Below are 18,797 nucleotides of genomic sequence, written 5' to 3'. Positions count from 1 at the left end.
CCTAGCCTAGTCTTTCCCACAGAATGCTTTCGGATGTATAACGCAGTGTATGAACAGAGCACCTGGAATTTGCAAATCTTCCAGCTGAGTCCTGATAAACCCTTCCTCACTCCAGCCGTCTTATTTACCTCCATCAACTGTGACACCTCGAAGCTGATTGCATTGTAGGTTAGAATCCTGCAAAAGTTTTTGCACTTCCATAAAAATGTCTTTTCCAGTTATTGTCCCATGCATGCTGCAAACAGAAATCAACTCTTCCGTTATCTGAAAATTTAAGCTGAAGCCACGAATGAACACGAGAAGGTGTGATGTACTAGAGAGATCAGCAGACTCATTCAGCGCCGGAGAACACCACAAGAAATTCCTAGCTTTATCTCAGTACAATTGAACTGCCGATGCTTCCAAACATCGGCTTTCTTAGCACTCAAGTCATTTGCTGCTTCCAGTATACACCCTTCGATGAAGTTACCAACCCGTAAACGGTCTTTCTTCCTTCTGTCATCATGTGCATTATTTTGTAACTTATATTCATTTACAGCAAACTTTCTCGCTAAGAGATTTGTTTAGGTTTCTATGGTACGCTTCATGGACTCATATTTCTCACAGTGTAGCTCTTCAGAAAATTTTAAACGTTCTTGTGGACTTTTTTTCATAATGTCGCCAAAGATGGTATTCTTTCTAAACGGCAACACTTTCGCTGCATTTTACGCAAATAGTGTTCTGGTCATTTGTTTCTAGATTCTGCATTGAAAACACGACACTCGATGTCCACTTTTCTTTTCTTAGTAGCCATTGTGAAGGCCGACGTAAACGGGATGCGAAAAGAAAAAAGATACTAAATTGTAAATATAGTTTAAAATCTTGGGATGGCGTGAAATAAGCAAACATTACAACAAACAAGAAAAACCGGATACAGTAATTTAAAACCGAACGTAGGGAACTTAAGACACATAGCAGGCAGGTTTCCGCTCGTGTGTAGATCTCCCAGTATTCTGCATATAATATTTAAATTTAAACTACATCTCTCATGTTTCATACTTTCTATCGAGCAAATTCAAGTACCGTCGGTGGACATGACGAAATGACGGCGCAGGCCGTACTTTGGTGGTCTCTGCCTGACTTTTACCGTACGTCAGAGATGCACAATATCTTATCATTCAACATTTGTACGTCGCTGGTCGATTAAAACTGTGTTTCCGGCCTTCGCGATCTGCCTGCTTATTGGTCTTCCAGATTACAAAGAACGGCCCACTTGGCAGCTCCATATCAGTTCGTGCTTTCTCCTGCAGTTAGCAGCTGCATGCAAGCTCACGTTGCAATACTGTTACTTCTTGAAGAAAACAGTTGGATGCTATCAGAGAGAAAGCTGGCAAATTTAATCGCTGTGGCGGGCCGCGAGACGTATCCGGAATGCTCAGCCGGTAACAGTGTTCCTCATGAAAGGAAAATATCCTTTTTCGACTTGTTCGACAAACAGGGTGGATATACCAGATGACTCATCACGAATGCCACACCTCAGAGTTGAAGTTCGTTCTAGTAGTGTATACGCGCTAATTCAAGAAAAAAGACTAGAGCAGCAACCATGGAAAAAGAGTGATACTGATTCTAGTTATTACCACTATGACGCAATATTTGCAGTCTAGGATCTTTTTCTCGAAGTTTAATGTTTCCTTAATGCGCTTACCAGGAAGTTAGACTTCAAGTTTATATACATACGTAAGACATTACGGGACCATTTCTCTTAAAAGAGCAGAATGGCTTTACCAGCAACTGATCACACGTGGAAAGTGTTCATAGTGTGATACTTTGGAAAGAAGTAAATTACCAGGTAAGAGAGATTACGATGTGTGTATCAGAATATACGTGGTCTTTTTTTCTCGTTCTTTTCGCGTACGAAATTCAGAAGGCAAAAGTAGTATTAAAAGAGATTTCTACCTTACTTTCAACGTATTTCCCAGTCTTGTGCTTGGTTTATCTCGTCTGACATCGCCGTTTCGAAGTTTATCATAGAGCAGGATTCTTTAGCCACAGTGCGTGACTTTGTCGATTCTAAAACTGCTACACCAAATACAGATAGGCGGATTGTCTCATGGATTACCTATTAAAAGTTTGTTTTTGTTGATAACTCAGTTTAGATAGATGAAGATTCGTTTTAGTAAAGCATTTACAACGAGAACTACTTTAAGAGGACTGCATCGCCTTAGGAATTCTTATGACGCAAAAATTGTAATTTGGTTCTATACTTGTTTGCCGTTTGTTTTTAATTTTTTAATTCCTAAATCATTCTGTATACTTTTTGAGCGACTTCCACGCAATAGACTGGCGCTCAATCTTTTTCACTTGTTTTAGTTTTAATACATTCATCATTTTATGAGGAATTTGAACAAAAGGGGCAGTCAGATCAAAACAAGAGAAATTATTCCAAAAGTAATCGCCATAACTGTTAATATGTATTACCCCACTGTGAGACAAGATGAATAACGCCTTCATAGAAAAATGTTTGCAGTTCCCCACGGAACTATAATTGTACCCAGGCGTGCTCCTCTTCGTCCGAAGCACATGGACGGCCACGGACACCTTTCTTCAGCAATATTGAAATCGCATGGGACAGAGATCGGAACGTAATAGAGGATGCGTAAGGTCTTCAAAGCTAAACATTTGCAGGGTACTCGAAACTAGGGGCGGGTGGGCCTGGGCCCTCATGTTGACTAAGGTGCAGAAGTTTCAGTGGAAAGTCCTTACACGTCCTCCAGACAGCCGCGATCTCTCTCCACGCTATTTCTATATTGTTGGAGCCCTGAAGGAAGACATTCGTGGCTGTCGATCTGCTTCAGACGAAGCGCAGCACGCCCGGGTACAATCAACCGCAAACATTTTCTCATGAAGGCACTGGCCTTATTGCCCGACAGTGAGATAAATGGACTGGCAGTTAAGGCGATTACCTTTGAAATAATTAAGTTTAATTACTTTTTCCTATCCATCACGTTTTCGTTTGACTGCCCATGACACATAAAATATATACGAAGAAATTTTAATTATGCATGATTTTTTTATTTTGGAAGTATGTTCTTTCTTAATAGGGTTTATTCATTTCCATCAAATAAGCTCCTTCTTTACTGTGTTTTGCAAAGTATGACTAGATGAAACTAGCACAGGCTAATGACTTTTGATGGTACTGCTGATACGTTTGTAGGATGGCAGATAGTGTTTTTCTGAACATCCACACCACGTATCTTTTGTCATAGACCATTGTAGATGCTCAGGAACAAGAACATGTTCGTCCAAACTGGCTGAATGCACGCATTGAATGAATGTACTGGCGTTATAGCTTCTACTTGTTACACATTATCTTCCGAATCACAATGTCACAGAACTATTCTGGATCTTTGAAAATACTGATACAGGATATATCTCGGCAAGATAAGGTTATCCGCAATACAACTTTTACAGCGATTATGACTGGCAGTGACGCTGCTATCGTGTTTTAGTAACGGTAACGTGTACATTCGCAGAGTCTGTAGCGCAGTAGTAATTTGTTTGTTTTGAACGGCCAGTAGCTATTGATAACAGCTCAGTCAGCAGTCGGTCTCCGCTGCTGAAGCACCTGAAGGCTTGCATGTCACACATTTAGTTTTTTCTGTTTGTTTTGGTAGTTTGGTTCATAAGTTGGTAGTAGTAGGATAGATAGGGTGTGTGCGTGGTGTCTGTGTTGCCACAGGAGCTGGTCGCAGTTCGCGAACAGCTGAAGACGCTTATGGCCGCCGTTAGCCTTCTGCAGGCTGCTGCCTGAGGGTGTGGCGGCAGCGGAGAACATGGCGCGTCAGACGGGACACCTCAAGTGTCGCTCGTTTCGTCCACTGGGTGAGTGGCAATTTGTTAGGCGGTCACGTAGCTCAAGGTGCTCGAGGCACCTGTCCGTTTGGCCTCGCGAGTGGGTAGACGGCCGTTCCTTCAATAGGGTCCGAGCAGGAACACGGTGGGACAGGTTTACTAGTTATCGAGACCTCCAATATTAGGCACCTTCTGGAGCCCCTCTGGGAAATCGCCTCCAGGGCGGAAACGCTTTTATTGTGCACTCGGTGCGTCTCCCTGGGGATCTCGTCCGAGACGTGGACAAAGCCTTTCCTGCAGCTATCGAGAGTGTACGTTGCAGAAGTCTGCAAGCTGATGCTCGTGTAGGCACCAGCGACACATGTTGCTCGGGTTCTGAGGCCATCCTCAGGTGCTACAGGCAGCTGGCGGAACCTGTGAGGGCTGTTGGCCTCGCATGTGGAGTGCAAGCATAGCTCAGAATTTGCGGCATCATACCCAGAGTCGACTGGGGTCCTTCGGTTTGGAGCCGAGTGGAGGGTCTCCGCCAGAGGTTCTACTGATTCTGCAACTGTCGTGGCTGCACATTTGTGGACCTGTTATGGGATGGAGAGTTGTAGAGCCGCCCCCCCCCCCCCCCTTTGACAGGATGAGAGCGCACAACATAAATGAAGCAGCAACTCCAGTAACAGAGTACTTGTGGAGTGCAATGGGTTTTTTTAGCCTAAGCGGTAATTTGAGCACCTCCGATGAACGCTCGCAAGTCGATACGCAGAGGGTGAAATCGAATCGTGTTCAAAGTAGACACATTCAAAGTCAAATTTTTAACAGTTAATTGTCGAAGCATTCGTAACAAAGTTCCTGAACTCACTGCTCTGCATGAAAGTTGTCGAGCTCCAATTATTCTTGGAACTAAGAGGTGGCTGAAATTCGTAGTAAAGCACCAAATTGTTTATCAAGGCACGGAAAGTGTGTCGAAGAGCAGATTAGACGCCATAGGGGGGGCGAGTGTTCATTGCTATCACTAAAAATATTGTCTATTGAGGTCGCAATTGAGTCTGACTATGAAGTTACCTCGACACAAGTAACAGGCCTAGGTGAACTAAGGTTATTACTGAATGTTTTTACGGTGCACCTGATTCCGCAAGAATCATTCAAGGAAAGTCTACAGTCAGTAATATGGAAATAATCAGATGATGCAGTACTTGCTGGAGGCGACTTTAATCTACCGAATACAGACTGGGACGTCTCTGGCCTCACTGCAGATGGCACGGACAGACAGTTCAAATTCAAATGGCTCTGAGCACTATGGAACTTAACAGCTGTGATCATCAGTCCCCTAGAACTACTTAAACCTAACTAACCTAAGGACATCACACACACACATCCATGCCCGAGGCAGGATTCGAACCTGCGACCGTAGCAGTCGCGCGGTTCCGGACTGAAGCGCCTAGAACCGCCCGGCCACACCGGCCGGCGGACAGACAGTCTTGTGAAGTTCTTTTGAACATGTTTTCCGAAAACTGCCTTGAACAAACACACTACTGGCCATTAAAATTGCTACACCACGAAGATGACGTGCTACAAACGCGAAATTTGACCGACAGGAAGAAGATGCTGTGATATGCAAATGATTAGCTTTTCAGAGCATTCACACAAGGTTGGCGCCGGTGGCGACACCTACAACGTGCTGACATGAGGAAAGTTTCCAACCGATTTCTCATACACAAACAGCAGTTGACCAGCGTTGCCAAGTGAAACGTTGTTGTGATGCCTTGTGTAAGGAGGAGAAATGCGTACCATCACGTTTCCGACTTTGAGAAAGGTCGGATTGTAGCCTATCGCGATTGCGGTTTATCATATCGCCACATTGCTTCTCGTGTTGGTCGAGATCCAATGACTGTTAGCAGAATATGGAATCGGTGGGTTCAGGAAGGTAATACGGAATGCAGTGCTGGATCCCCACGGCCTCGTATCACTAGCAGTCGAGATGACACGCACCTTATCCGCATGGCTGTAATGGATTGTGCAGCCACGTCTCGATCCCTGAGTCAACAGATAGGGATGTTTGCAGGGCAACAACCATCTGCACGAACAGTTCGACGACGTTTGCAGCAGCATGGACTATCAGCTCGGAGACCATGGCTGCGGTAACCCTTGACGCTGCATCACAGACAGGAGCGCCTGCGATGGTGTACTCAGCGACGAACCTGGGTGCACGAATGGCAAAACGTCATTTTTTTCGGGTGAATCCAGGTTCTATTTACAGCATCATGATGGTCGCATCGCGGTAAACGCACATTGGAAGCGTGTATTCGTCATCGCCATACTGGCATATCACCCAGCGTGATGGTATGGGGTGCCATTGGTTACACGTCTCGGTCACCTCTTGTTCGCATTGACGGCACTTTGAACAGTGGACGTTACATTTCAGATGTGTTACGACCCGTGACTCTACCCTTCATTCGATCCCTGCGAAACCCTACATTTCAGCAGGATAATGCACGACCACATGTTGAAGGTCCTGTACGGGCCTTTCTGGAAACCGAAAATGTTCGACTGCTGCCCTGGCCAGCACATTCTCCCGATCTCTCACCAATTGAAAACGTCTGGTCAATGGTGGCTGAGCAACTGGCGCGTCGCAATACGCCAGTCACTACTCTTGATCAACTGTGATGTGTTAAAGTTGCATGGGCAGCTGTACCTGTACATGCCATCCAAGCTCTGTTTGACTCAATGCCCAGGCGTATCAAGGCCATTACTACGGCCACAGGTGGTTGTTCTGGGTACTGATTTCTCAGGATCCATGCACCTAAATTGCGTGAAAATGCAATCACATGTCAGTTCTAGTATAAAATATTTGTCCAATGAATACCCGTTTATCATCTGCATTTCTTCTTGGTGTAGCAATTTTAATGGCCAGTAGTGTAGTTAGACAACCCACGAGCAATCGAAATACGCTAGAACCAGCAACAAAAGAGCATTAGGTTTACATATGTAAAAGGGGGTCATGATATTGTAAGCACTGACCAACAACTAACAGTTTTACATAATGTTGGAAAAAGTAGATGGACTGTCATTTTGGAACTGGAGAATTGTGTCACGAAATGCAAAGAACCGGATAAACTCCAAAATGAACAAAATGAGTTGCCTACTAACACATATTTTAATATTTACGTTGATTTACTTAGCTGTAGTAGTTGCTGTTCCTTGCATACATGCTCCTTATGGATACGTGCCACAACGTGCAGTCCAGACACATCTTTATTCTGTGTCCTAAGCATATGTACAAAGGCGTAAACTGCTAGCAGTCCAAAGCACAGTGCCACTGGACACTGAGGAGAGGGGAAAGGATTGCTACTCTGTCTCTTTTATTGTAAGGACCTCACTTTGTTCTAAACAGATTTTGCTATTTCAAAAGTTTGTATTTACTTTCATATTTGATGAATAACTGATTGGAATCTTACTTAATTATTGTCATATTTTATGGTTTTTACGACTGAAGATTGACTTGCAGAGGATGTTCGTATCTACTGCAATGAGTGGAGAAGGAAAAGTAGACTAGACTGTATGAATATAAATCCCTTATTTCTCATATCCTGTTTAGCTGACAATGCATGAACTCTTGTTTATCAAATGACACCTACATTTATGAACCATATGCTTGTTAATAGCACTTTACTAAAGCCAGAAGTAGACCTAGTGAAAATAACTGCAGTTGTTTTGGATCTTAATTTAAACTTTTCTGTTATCTCCTGTATCATGTGAAGATTGTCTCTGAAGGTTCAAACTGGTTGTAATTGTATCATAAAGTGACTGTGACAGAAACAAAAAGTAATACCTTGTAATAAGAAAATCATCCTCTCCACAAATCGAATGTCATTTTTTCCAAAAGAATAATATAATAAAATGTTCACTGCAGAACAAAGAAAAAAATGTAAAACCAAGGAGTTGTGCGAATTTCACGCCAGTTGCATGAGTGGCACAAGTAGTGCCGCTAAGAGAATGAAAATCAACTTTGCTTTAAATATAAGGAGCGTTAAAAAAAAAAAAAAAAAAAAAAAAAAAAAAAAAAAAAAAAAAAGCCAGAGGCATAATTACAGAAACCAGTACCTGTATGTTAGTATTGACCCTGGCTGTTGACACTTGTCGCGCTGTGACACAAGATGGTGAATGGCTCTCACACCAAATTCCCAGGGCTGCGATGTTAACCAGTTTCACACATACAGCTGGATGGCATCGTCAGAGTTCAATTGTTTGCCCCTCAGAGCCATTTTAAGGGGACCAAAAGACTGCCCTCTTCTGATTCACTTCCTGCAGCACAACAGTGAATGCCCAGCCTTACTCGCAAACCTTGGCCACCCTTCACCAAGTGATCAAATCAAAACGACCAGGCAATCTCACCTGTGGGGTCATTCTGCTCCATGACAATGCAAAGCCTAGTACGGCCAACAGTCGCAGCTCTCCTGCAGAAATTCAAATGGGAGGTTCTCGGCCACCCTCCATACAGTTCAGACCTCTCTCCCTGTGATTACGCCATTTTTGGTCCCCCTTAAAAAGGCTCTGAGAGGCAAACGATTCACCTCAGACGATGACGTCCAGCTGTATGTGCTGATCTGGTTAACATCACACCCTCAGGAATTTTATGAGACAGCCATTCACTGCCTTCTGTCACAGAGGGACAAGTGTCTCAACAGCCTGTGTTAATACTTTTAACATACATGTACTAATTTCTGTGATTATGCCCCTGGCTTGTTTCTTTTTGAACGCCCCTTATACACACTATAACGGTCATCAGCATTAGTTACCTTCAGGATTGAATGTGGTGAATTGATGTCCGTCAAGAATGCCTTTCAGGCGACAAAGACACCATTATCAACACTTCACTGAGGTTGAATGAGGTCGTGTAATAGGGTACGAGAGCTGGATGTTCCTTCCGCAAAACTGCAGAAAGACTTAGCACAAATGCAGCCTCTGTTCATGATTGTTGGGAGCAGTGGTCATGAGAATATATGGTTGCAAGAAGAGCGGGCTCCAGTTGCCAAAATGGCACTACCGAGAGGGGAGACCATCATGTTTGGCGTAAGGCTCTGGTGTGTTGTACTGCATCTGCAGCAGCAATTCGAGCAGCAGCTGGCACTGTGGTGACACAAAGAACTGTTACAAATAGATTACTTCAAGGAGAGTTCTGAGCCAGACATCCTGTAGCATGCATTCCAGTGACCCAAATGACCACTATTTGCGACTTCACTGGTGTCAAGTGAGAGCTCATTGGAGAGTAGGTTGTTTCCTAATGAAAGTTAGTTCTGTCTGTGCCAATGATGGCTGTGCATTTGTTAGGAGGAGGCCAGTCGAGGACCTGCAACCAATTTGTCTGAGTGCAAGACACAATACACCTGGAGTTATGGTCTCGCAGCAAGAGCACTTGTCCTTACCTTATGCACCCTGATTGCAAATTTGTTCTGGTGATTGGATCTGTTGTACCACTGTTCATGAATAGCATTCAAGTGTTTTACAACAGGATCACAGTCACCCACATACCACTGTCATAACCCAACATGCTCTACAGAGTGCCAACAAAACACCTTGGTCTGCTTGATCAGCAGATCTGTTTCTAATTGAGCACTTCTGGATCATCTGGGTGAAACTCTAGCATCATTTACAAACAGCATTAACCATTGCTGTATTGACCAACTAAAGGCAACAGGCATGGAACACTCTAAGCTTCACAAAATTTTGACCCATGTCCACATCAGCCTAACTACACAAAACATGTTTTTCACACTAAGACAAACTTCTCACAGCTCATGATTGGCCAAATACTGCAATGGCAAGCCAAAAAATGGACATGTGCCATGATTGTTACCTGAAAATACATTTTAAAGATTGGATTATGAACAAAAATACAATGTAGATGATACTTTAACATCCTTCACATTTTCAGATGACACGGTGTAGCGATTTAGACCTGTGGCTGATTTGGTTTGGCAGCCACAGGGTACATACAATGTAAAATAAATGGTAAAGTGTGGGTGTAATTTAAATAATTTTAATATCCAATGTACCATATTTCCCAACCTGAACATCATCTGCATGTAAGCATTTCAGGAAAATAAAAGGAAAAAAGCCACATTTGTGGTAAACATGTTTGAGTGTTAAATCAACAATTTGTATATTCATAAAAAGGTAGACCCATCCTTAATTAATTACCTTTTGTGGAGGTTTACAGTTTTCTGTGTAGTGCATAAAGTTTGAAGTTATTTTGGGTAAAATCACATGCTATTTTGCTGAAGTACTCATTACATAATATTATCTACTGAGATGATATTAGGTACTTTTCCGTTTTCCGGTTTTAGACTAACACCTTTGCCACTGGCTTTATGCTTGTTACGTATCTTATGTTCCATGTGGTCTGTTTTTTTTTATTTTTTTATTTATTTTATTTCGGATGACCTCATCATTAGCCTTCCTTTTGCATCCTCAACAACTTGGCAGATGCATTCATCATTACCCTTCTTCTTGCATCTTTAGCAACGTCATGGCGGATGATGGTTTGTGGAATTTGGATATAGAGGAATGTTCGGTACAAGTCGTCAGCTTTGATCAGACACACAGGAAACATGTGACAAATGCCGTAAACAATACGGCAAGTATAATGTTATGTTATTGACAATTTTTACAAACAGGGATACCTGTTACCATAACAAGGATTTTGAGTATCACTTCTGTTGGTTACACAAACTCTCAACCAAAAAACAGTGTTTATGTGCACCAAAATCTGATGTGACATCAGCCATTAACATTGCCTCACTGACCAAAGCCGACAACTCATATTGAACATTCCTCGTGACCCAAGTTTTTTATAAGAATGCAGAAATCATTTCTTGGAACTGGATATTTTTATGCAAGTTGTAATATAAATTTTTTTCTCATCTGGTTTAAATGTATATTGTGTTAAGTGAGGAGGCTACATCAAAATAATAATAATTATATGTTCCATAATAGTTATTGAACACCTGTTTAATTGAACAGTGGATTCCATGTTTACTGGCTTAATCGATAGCTGAAGTTTTATATATTACACCACTGAGAGCTCTGCGCTCACATTTTGATCCATGCTATTTTTTCTAAACATAATTCCAATGTTAACAACAGCCATATGATTGTTGAAGCCCTTTTCTACTACTATGAATAAAAATTTGGTCTAATGAAATTTTACAGTACTTGGCGATTCTTGGTGACATATTTATTATGAGGAGTAAACTGAAACACTGTCATGTAGAGTAATTACTAATCAGTGTTAAAATCACCTCAGATGGTTTTGTTTTTTGTTGGTTCAAGAACATTTAACATAATTTCAAATTTAAGCAGGACATCTTCAAACACTGCATCAAGAGATTGCACACGGTTACAATAAGTAAGCATATGTCAGTATGTCCAGTAGCTGCCATTTGACTTTATTCCTTATCAAATGATGTATTTGGATTGCCTTATATTATAAATTCTGCCTTGTAACGATAGCTGTCCCTTCTTGTGGAACAAACTGGTTAGGAGAAATACAGGACCTTTACAGATTCTATTTGCTGCTTTCTAGCCAGTGCTTTGTTAATTAGTAACATCAACATTTGAGTCAGAACCCACTATTATTTATAAGTCTTAATTTGTTGGCTGGAAACTAAACATAGTATGCTTTATTTGAAATGAGAAAAGTTGATTTCATTTGCTTATTATTGCTACCACTTTGTCATTTCTGATGAACCACTTACCTCCAGTAAGATCCTGACAGTCATTTATCTTGTGTGTTTTTTCTTTGTTGTCTTCTCTACAAAAATAACTCAAATGAGAGGGAAGTACTTTTTCTCTTCTGCCCTCTGTATTGACACTGTTGTTAACACTGTTCCTTGTGTGTTCATTAACACACGAGACATCAGAACTGCCACAATTTTATTCAGTATGATAGCACAAATTTTTACTGAGTAATCTTCCTTGTGGGTTCATTGGCTTCGTCGCTGTGTGTACAGTCAGCTTGGGAATAATCTGCTGGTGCTGCTCTTGTCAGTTTGGACACTTCACTGCACTCAGTAAGAGTATTGTTTGACCTTTTCGAAACTACCTGCACTATCCTAGACAGAGGAAGGGCAGTTGAACTAGATGGGCTGTGAATACTTCTCAGAATTTCCATGATTTTTTTTAATGACTAAAAATTTGTTCCAGCCCATTAATGTTCATCCCAGTTCTTATCCCATGTGTAGAGGATGAATGTGTCCTGCAAGGTTTGGCATATTTGGTAATAGATTCCCTTGGTTTTCTCGATTTCTCTGTTCACACAGCTGAAATTTGGAAGGTTATAATATGACCATAGGATGCTTGTTACTTTACAATGACACTGCTGACTTTCTCAACTTCATCAATTCAGCTCTAATGCAATGACTGATAATTTGAGGAAATGGATGATGGGTACTATGAAGAACATTGTTAGCAGAACACGAACAGTAAGATTTATTTTTGGAAGCATTACTCCTAGTAAACATAGTTAAACACGCACAATTAAGATTCCACGACATCGATCTTTCCACACAAACTCTCAAGTGAAGAAACACGGCATGAATAATCAAATTAAAATGGATTAGCAACTTCAGCTAAACAGTGCTGGTCTATTGGTGTTCTCAACCCAACTGTGTGGCTCACACGACATAGCATTGCGTGCAGAGTGAAGGCTGCCCACTGCTATTCAGTGCCTGCATCTGACAATAAGTCAGACTTGAACAAAAATTTTCAATGGGCAGTGATTACCTTAAAATCTTACCTCAGTGAAAGCAGAGGCAGCTGCAACACAATTGTGATTACGCATTTCGACAAGCACACTGTCACATGTTAAACTGATAGTAACAAAACCCCCTGTATGGGACTAAGTAGGAACTTCATGAGGTCATATCCAGAATTGCCGGAACAGTCATTGTTTGTTTGTCCAGTAACATCAGTACTTTAAGTGGCGTGTGGCTTCATTTATACAGATGTTACTAGCACTTGCTATTAATACCGTGCAGCATTCACTATTGATTATTTAGGCATAGGACTTTCCTACGGTAAGTGATGAGCACAGTTTTATGTTTCTGAAAAGTTAAAGCTAGTTTATAACCTTCACACCACTGAAATCTTATCATGATGTGACTGGATATTTGTGGCTTGTTCTAACTTGTTCTATATGGAGGGCCCCACAGTTGAGAGTAATCAGAGTTGGTTAGTACATCACAAAGTCTAACTCTTATCGAGATACATTTTCATATGTACAAGGAGGGAGCAGTAAGCAAACGTTTTAAATATGGGATTGCAGTGAACCCTAGCCAAACTGTGAGACAAGATTTGAACAGCTGTTTCCTGCAATGTAAACATTTTATATAATCAACTATGATTTTTCCCCTATAAAACTATTCTATATGCTACAATGGACTGGTAGCACCTTAGAAATAATTCCTAGAGCAAAAAATGCAGAACACTTCTTTCTGGGTGAGATTAATTACATGATCTTTCCACTTTAAGCCCTGGTCAACACGTATTCCTAAAAGTCCTGTTCATCATACCCTTTGTAATTCATGTCTGTTAAGTAACAGATGGAGATCTTGGTTTTGACTCATCTTTCCAAATAATGTATAGTTTGGTTGCTTCACATTTAAGGTCAGCCTGTTGGCATTGAACCATGTATGCAAGGACTTAAGGACATTGTGTTTTATAGTGGGAGAGATATTCCCTGACGCCACTGTTACACTAGTGTTATCTACGAATTTTGAACTTCGTGCCCATTTCCACACTTAAATGAAGGTATCACTTTCGATATTTACAATCTTTTGGGGAACACACCATCAGTGAATCATAAATTTGGAAAGTCACAGAACTTTATCTTACCATATACTAGTGATGTAATTATTGTCTTCCCTGCTCCAACTATCTGTTGTATGTAAATATTTACTACTAAAAATGTAAAAGACTGCATCTTTATGAGTTTTTATGAACTTAATTATTTTTACTTGAAAACCCCATCCGAAAACTTGAGAATTAAACAAAAAAAAATATTGTTGAGTTAGTGTAAACACACAGGGCAACACTTTTCATTGTAAAGTGTTAAAAAATTTTCCAACATTCTGCACCACTGAATTCCTAGTGCAAAATATACATGTTAGCAACACTGTTTCCAGCACTCTTATGTTTATAACAAGCGAGTGAGAACTTGCACATAAACCATTCTGCACTGAGTATTGTGTTTGGCTTGAACTTTTTGTTAGATACCATGTCAGTGAGGAAATACAGTAATGAAAGAGTGAGGTGTGTGGACTATGAAAGAAACACAAGAATGTGGTGTTTAACAAAAGTGAAAAACGCTTCACAGTTGTTGGGAATTTGTCAGAGGTACTGCAGAAATATCTTGGTCCTCAGGTAACAGTATTAACATCACATTCATTGTGTGCAAATTATTACACTCGCTGTAAGAAGAAATTTAGTGACAATCCTCCTGAACGATCACCATCCCCGGATTGTGCAACTGAGGAAGACAGTGCAAATGTTTATATTCCTGGGTGTGAAATTTTTGATGCATTGAATGTTAGCATTTCTGCTGTATCCCTTATTATGTCCCCCCTTAAACATCCAGAAAAGGTAAGAAGCACAAGAAGAAAACAGTATGTAAGTAGAAAAATGGAAGAAATTGAAACAAGTTTAACATAAGCAACATCTTCAAAACTTTGTGATGTGTATAATGTAGATGCACTTTCAGCAGAACCTGAAGAGAGACTGATATGTGCACAAAATGTGATTTGCAATTTCAAATCCTAAATACTGCTATCTCAGCAAATACCTGTACTAAGAAGTTACAGTTGTTGTTGTTTTCAGTCCTGAGACTGGTTTGATGCAGCTCTCCACGCCACTCTATCCTGTGCAAGCTTCTTCATCTCCCAGTACCTACTGCAATCTACATCCTTCTGAATCTGCTTAGTGTATTCATCTCTTGGTCTCCCTCTACGATTTTTACCCTCCACACTGCCCTCCAATACTAAACTTGTGATCCATTGATGCCTCAGAACATGTCCTATCAACCGATCCCTTCTTCTAGTCACATTGTGCCACAAACTTCTCTTCTCCCCAATCCTATTCAATACTTCCTCATTAGTTATGTGATCTACCCATCTAATCTTCAGCGATCTTCTGTAGCACCACATTTCGAAAGCTTCTATTCTGTTCTTGTCCAAACTACACTCCTGGAAATTGAAATAAGAACACCGTGAATTCATTGTCCCACGAAGGGGAAACTTTATTGATACATTCCTGGGGTCAGATACATCACATGATCACACTGACAGAACCACAGGCACATAGACACAGGCAACAGAGCATGCACAATGTCGGCACTAGTACAGTGTATATCCACCTTTCGCAGCAATGCAGGCTGCTATTCTCCCATGGAGATGATCGTAGAGATGCTGGATGTAGTCCTGTGGAACGGCTTGCCATGCCATTTCCACCTGGCGCCTCAGTTGGACCAGCGTTCGTGCTGGATGTGCAGGCCGCGTGAGACGACGCTTCATCCAGTCCCAAACATGCTCAATGGGGGACAGATCCGGAGATCTTGCTGGCCAGGGTAGTTGACTTACACCTTCTAGAGCACGTTGGGTGGCACGGGATACATGCGGACGTGCATTGTCCTGTTGGAACAGCAAGTTCCCTTGCCGGTCTAGGAATGGTAGAATGATGGGTTCGATGACGGTTTGGATGTACCGTGCACTATTCAGTGTCCCCTTGACGATCACCAGTGGTGTACGGCCAGTGTAGGAGATCGCTCCCCACACCATGATGCCGGGTGTTGGCCCTGTGTGCCTCGGTCGTATGCAGTCCTGATTGTGGCGCTCACCTGCACGGCGCCAAACACGCATACGACCATCATTGGCACCAAGGCAGAAGCGACTCTCATCGCTGAAGACGACACGTCTCCATTCGTCCCTCCATTCACGCCTGTCGCGACACCACTGGAGGCGGGCTGCACGATGTTGGGGCGTGAGTTGAAGACGGCCTAACGGTGGGCGGGACCGTAGCCCAGCTTCATGGAGACGGTTGCGAATGGTCCTCGCCGATACCCCAGGAGCAACAGTGTCCCTAATTTGCTGGGAAGTGGCGGTGCGGTCCCCTACGGCACTGCGTGGGATCCTACGGTCTTGGCGTGCATCTGTGCGTCGCTGCGGTCCGGTCCCAGGTCGACGGGCACGTGCACCTTCCGCCGACCACTGGCGACAACATCGATGTACTGTGGAGACCTCGCGCCCCACGTGTTGAGCTATTCGGCGGTACGTCCACCCGGCCTCCCGCATGCCCACTATACGCCCTCGCTCAAAGTCCGTCAACTGCACATATGGTTCACGTCCACGCTGTCGCGGCATGCTACCAGTGTTAAAGACTGCGATGGAGCTCCGTATGCCACGGCAAACTGGCTGACACTGACGGCGGCGGTGCACAAATGCTGCGCAGCTAGCGCCATTCGACGGCCAACACCGCGGTTCCTGGTGTGTCCGCTGTGCCGTGCGTGTGATCATTGCTTGTACAGCCCTCTCGCAGTGTCCGGAGCAAGTATGGTGGGTCTGACACACCGGTGTCAATGTGTTCTTTTTTCCATTTCCAGGAGTGTATTTATCGTCCATGTTTCACTTCCATACATGGCTACACTCCATACAAATACTTTCAGAAACAACTTCCTGACACTTAAACCTATACTGGATGTTAACAAACTTCTCTTCTTCAGACATGCTTTCTGTGCCATTGTCAGTCTACATTTTATAGCCTCTCTACTTCGACAATCATCAGTTATTTTGCTCCCCAAATAGCAAAACTCCTTTACTATTTGTCTCACTTCCTAATTTAATTCCCTCAGCATCACACGACTTAATTCGACTACATTCCATTATCCTTGATTTGCTTTTGATGATGATCATCTTATATCCTCCTTTCAAGACACTATCCATTCCGTTCAACTGCTCTCCCAAGTCCTTTGCTGTCTCCGACGGAATTACAATGTCATCGGCAAACCTCAAAGTTTTTATTTCTTCTCCATGGATTTTAATACCTACTCCAAACTTTTCTTTTGTTTCCTTCACTGCTTGCTCAATATAGAGATTGAATAACATCTGGGAGAGGCTACAACCCTGTCTCACTCCCTTCCCAACCATTGCTTCCCTTTCATGTCCCTCGACTCTCATAACTGCCATCTGGTTTCTGTACACATTGTAAATAGCTTTTTGCTCCCTGTATTTTACCCCTGCCACCTTCAGAATTTGAAAGAGAGTGTTCCAGTCAACATTGTCAAAAGCTTTCTCTAAGTCTAGAAATGCTACAAAAGTAGGTTTGCCTTTCCTTAATCTAGCTTCTAAGATAAGTCGTAGGGTCAGTATTGCCTCACGTGTTCCGATATATCTACGTAATCCAAACTGATCTTCCCCGAGGTCGACTTCTACAAGTTTTTCCATTTGTCTGTAAAGAATTTGTGTTAGTATTTTGCAGCTGTGACTAATTACACTGATAGTTCGGCAATTTTCGCATCTCTCTACACCTGATTTCTTTGGGATTGGAATTATTATACTCTTCTTGAAGTCTGAGGGAATTTCGCCTGTCTCATTCATCTTGCTCACCAGATGGTAGAGTTTTGTCAGGACTGGCTCTCCCACGGCTGTCAGTAGTTCTAATGGAATGTTGTCTACTGCCAGGGCCTTGTTTCAACTTGTCTTTCAGTGCTCTGTCGAACTGTTCACACAGTATCTTATCTCCCATTTCATCTTCATCTACATCCTCTTCCATTTCCATAATATTGTCCTCAAGAACATCGCCCCTGTATAGACCCTCTATATACTCCTTCCACCTTTCTGCCTTCCCTTCTTTGCTTAGAACTGGGTTTCCATCTGAGCTCTTGATATTCATACAAGTGGTTCTGTTTCTTCCAAAGGTCTCTCTAATTTTCCTGTAGACAGTATCTATCTTACCCTAGTGAGATAAGCCTCTACATCCCTACATTTGTCCTCTAGCCATCCCTGCTTAGCCATTTTGCACTTCCTGTCAATCTCATTTTTGAGACGTTTGTATTCCTTTTTGCCTGCTTCATTTACGGCATTTTTATATTTTCTCCTTTCATCAATTAAATTCAATATTCCTTCTGAACCCAAGGATTTCTACTAGCCCTCGTCTTTTTACCTACTTGATCCTCTGTTACAGTTACTAACACCAATACCAGGTAGCTACTCCAAGCAGCAGATACAGAAATACATACTACTTTCTCACATTATTTGATGTCAAAAGCTCATAAAATAAAGAATGAGAAAGATATTTGGGCATGCCCAGATTCTTACTGTGGGCATCCGTTGCAAGATGGTACACACTTACTGTTGGTCGGAAATGTTACCTAAGTGACGGCAAAGATTGCAGCAGACAAAGTCCTAACCAGGCAGATGTTACCTCTGTTAATGACAAGGGAGAAAAAATTAAAAAGATATGACGAGATCAATGACAGGAGTGTATCTTCTAATGAAACACAACCCAAATTTAAAATTTGATCTCTCAAAATTCTACTCCTTATGACCAAAATGGGTAAAATGCCAACCAGTGAAGGAAATATGCACACGTATTTGCTGCACTAATTTGAAATTTGTTTCACCATTAGCAGTGTCACGGGAAAGAAGTATACAGATATGGACTGCAAGATAAATGTTGGTTGTAGGAGTGGTGACTGTTTGAGGGTTGCACCCTCAGGATACTGACAATGGCATAACCTATGCATTGTGGGAGGGAGGAGAGTTTGTGAAGATGACAGTAGAGCCAGAGAAGTCTGTTACAGAGGTTAGGCATTGGGTCACCAAAGGAATAGCTCACCATCATATCTGGAGATTCAGAGATAGGCCATAGCAGAAGTAAAAATCAGCCACATCCCAGAATACTGACATTAGTTCATTTCGACTTGGCTG

The sequence above is a fragment of the Schistocerca nitens genome, chromosome 5 (genome assembly GCF_023898315.1).
Source record: "Schistocerca nitens isolate TAMUIC-IGC-003100 chromosome 5, iqSchNite1.1, whole genome shotgun sequence".
Taxonomy (NCBI): Eukaryota; Metazoa; Arthropoda; class Insecta; order Orthoptera; family Acrididae; genus Schistocerca; species Schistocerca nitens.
The sequence above is the reverse complement of the archived record's forward strand: the minus strand, read 5'-3'. Positions refer to the sequence as shown.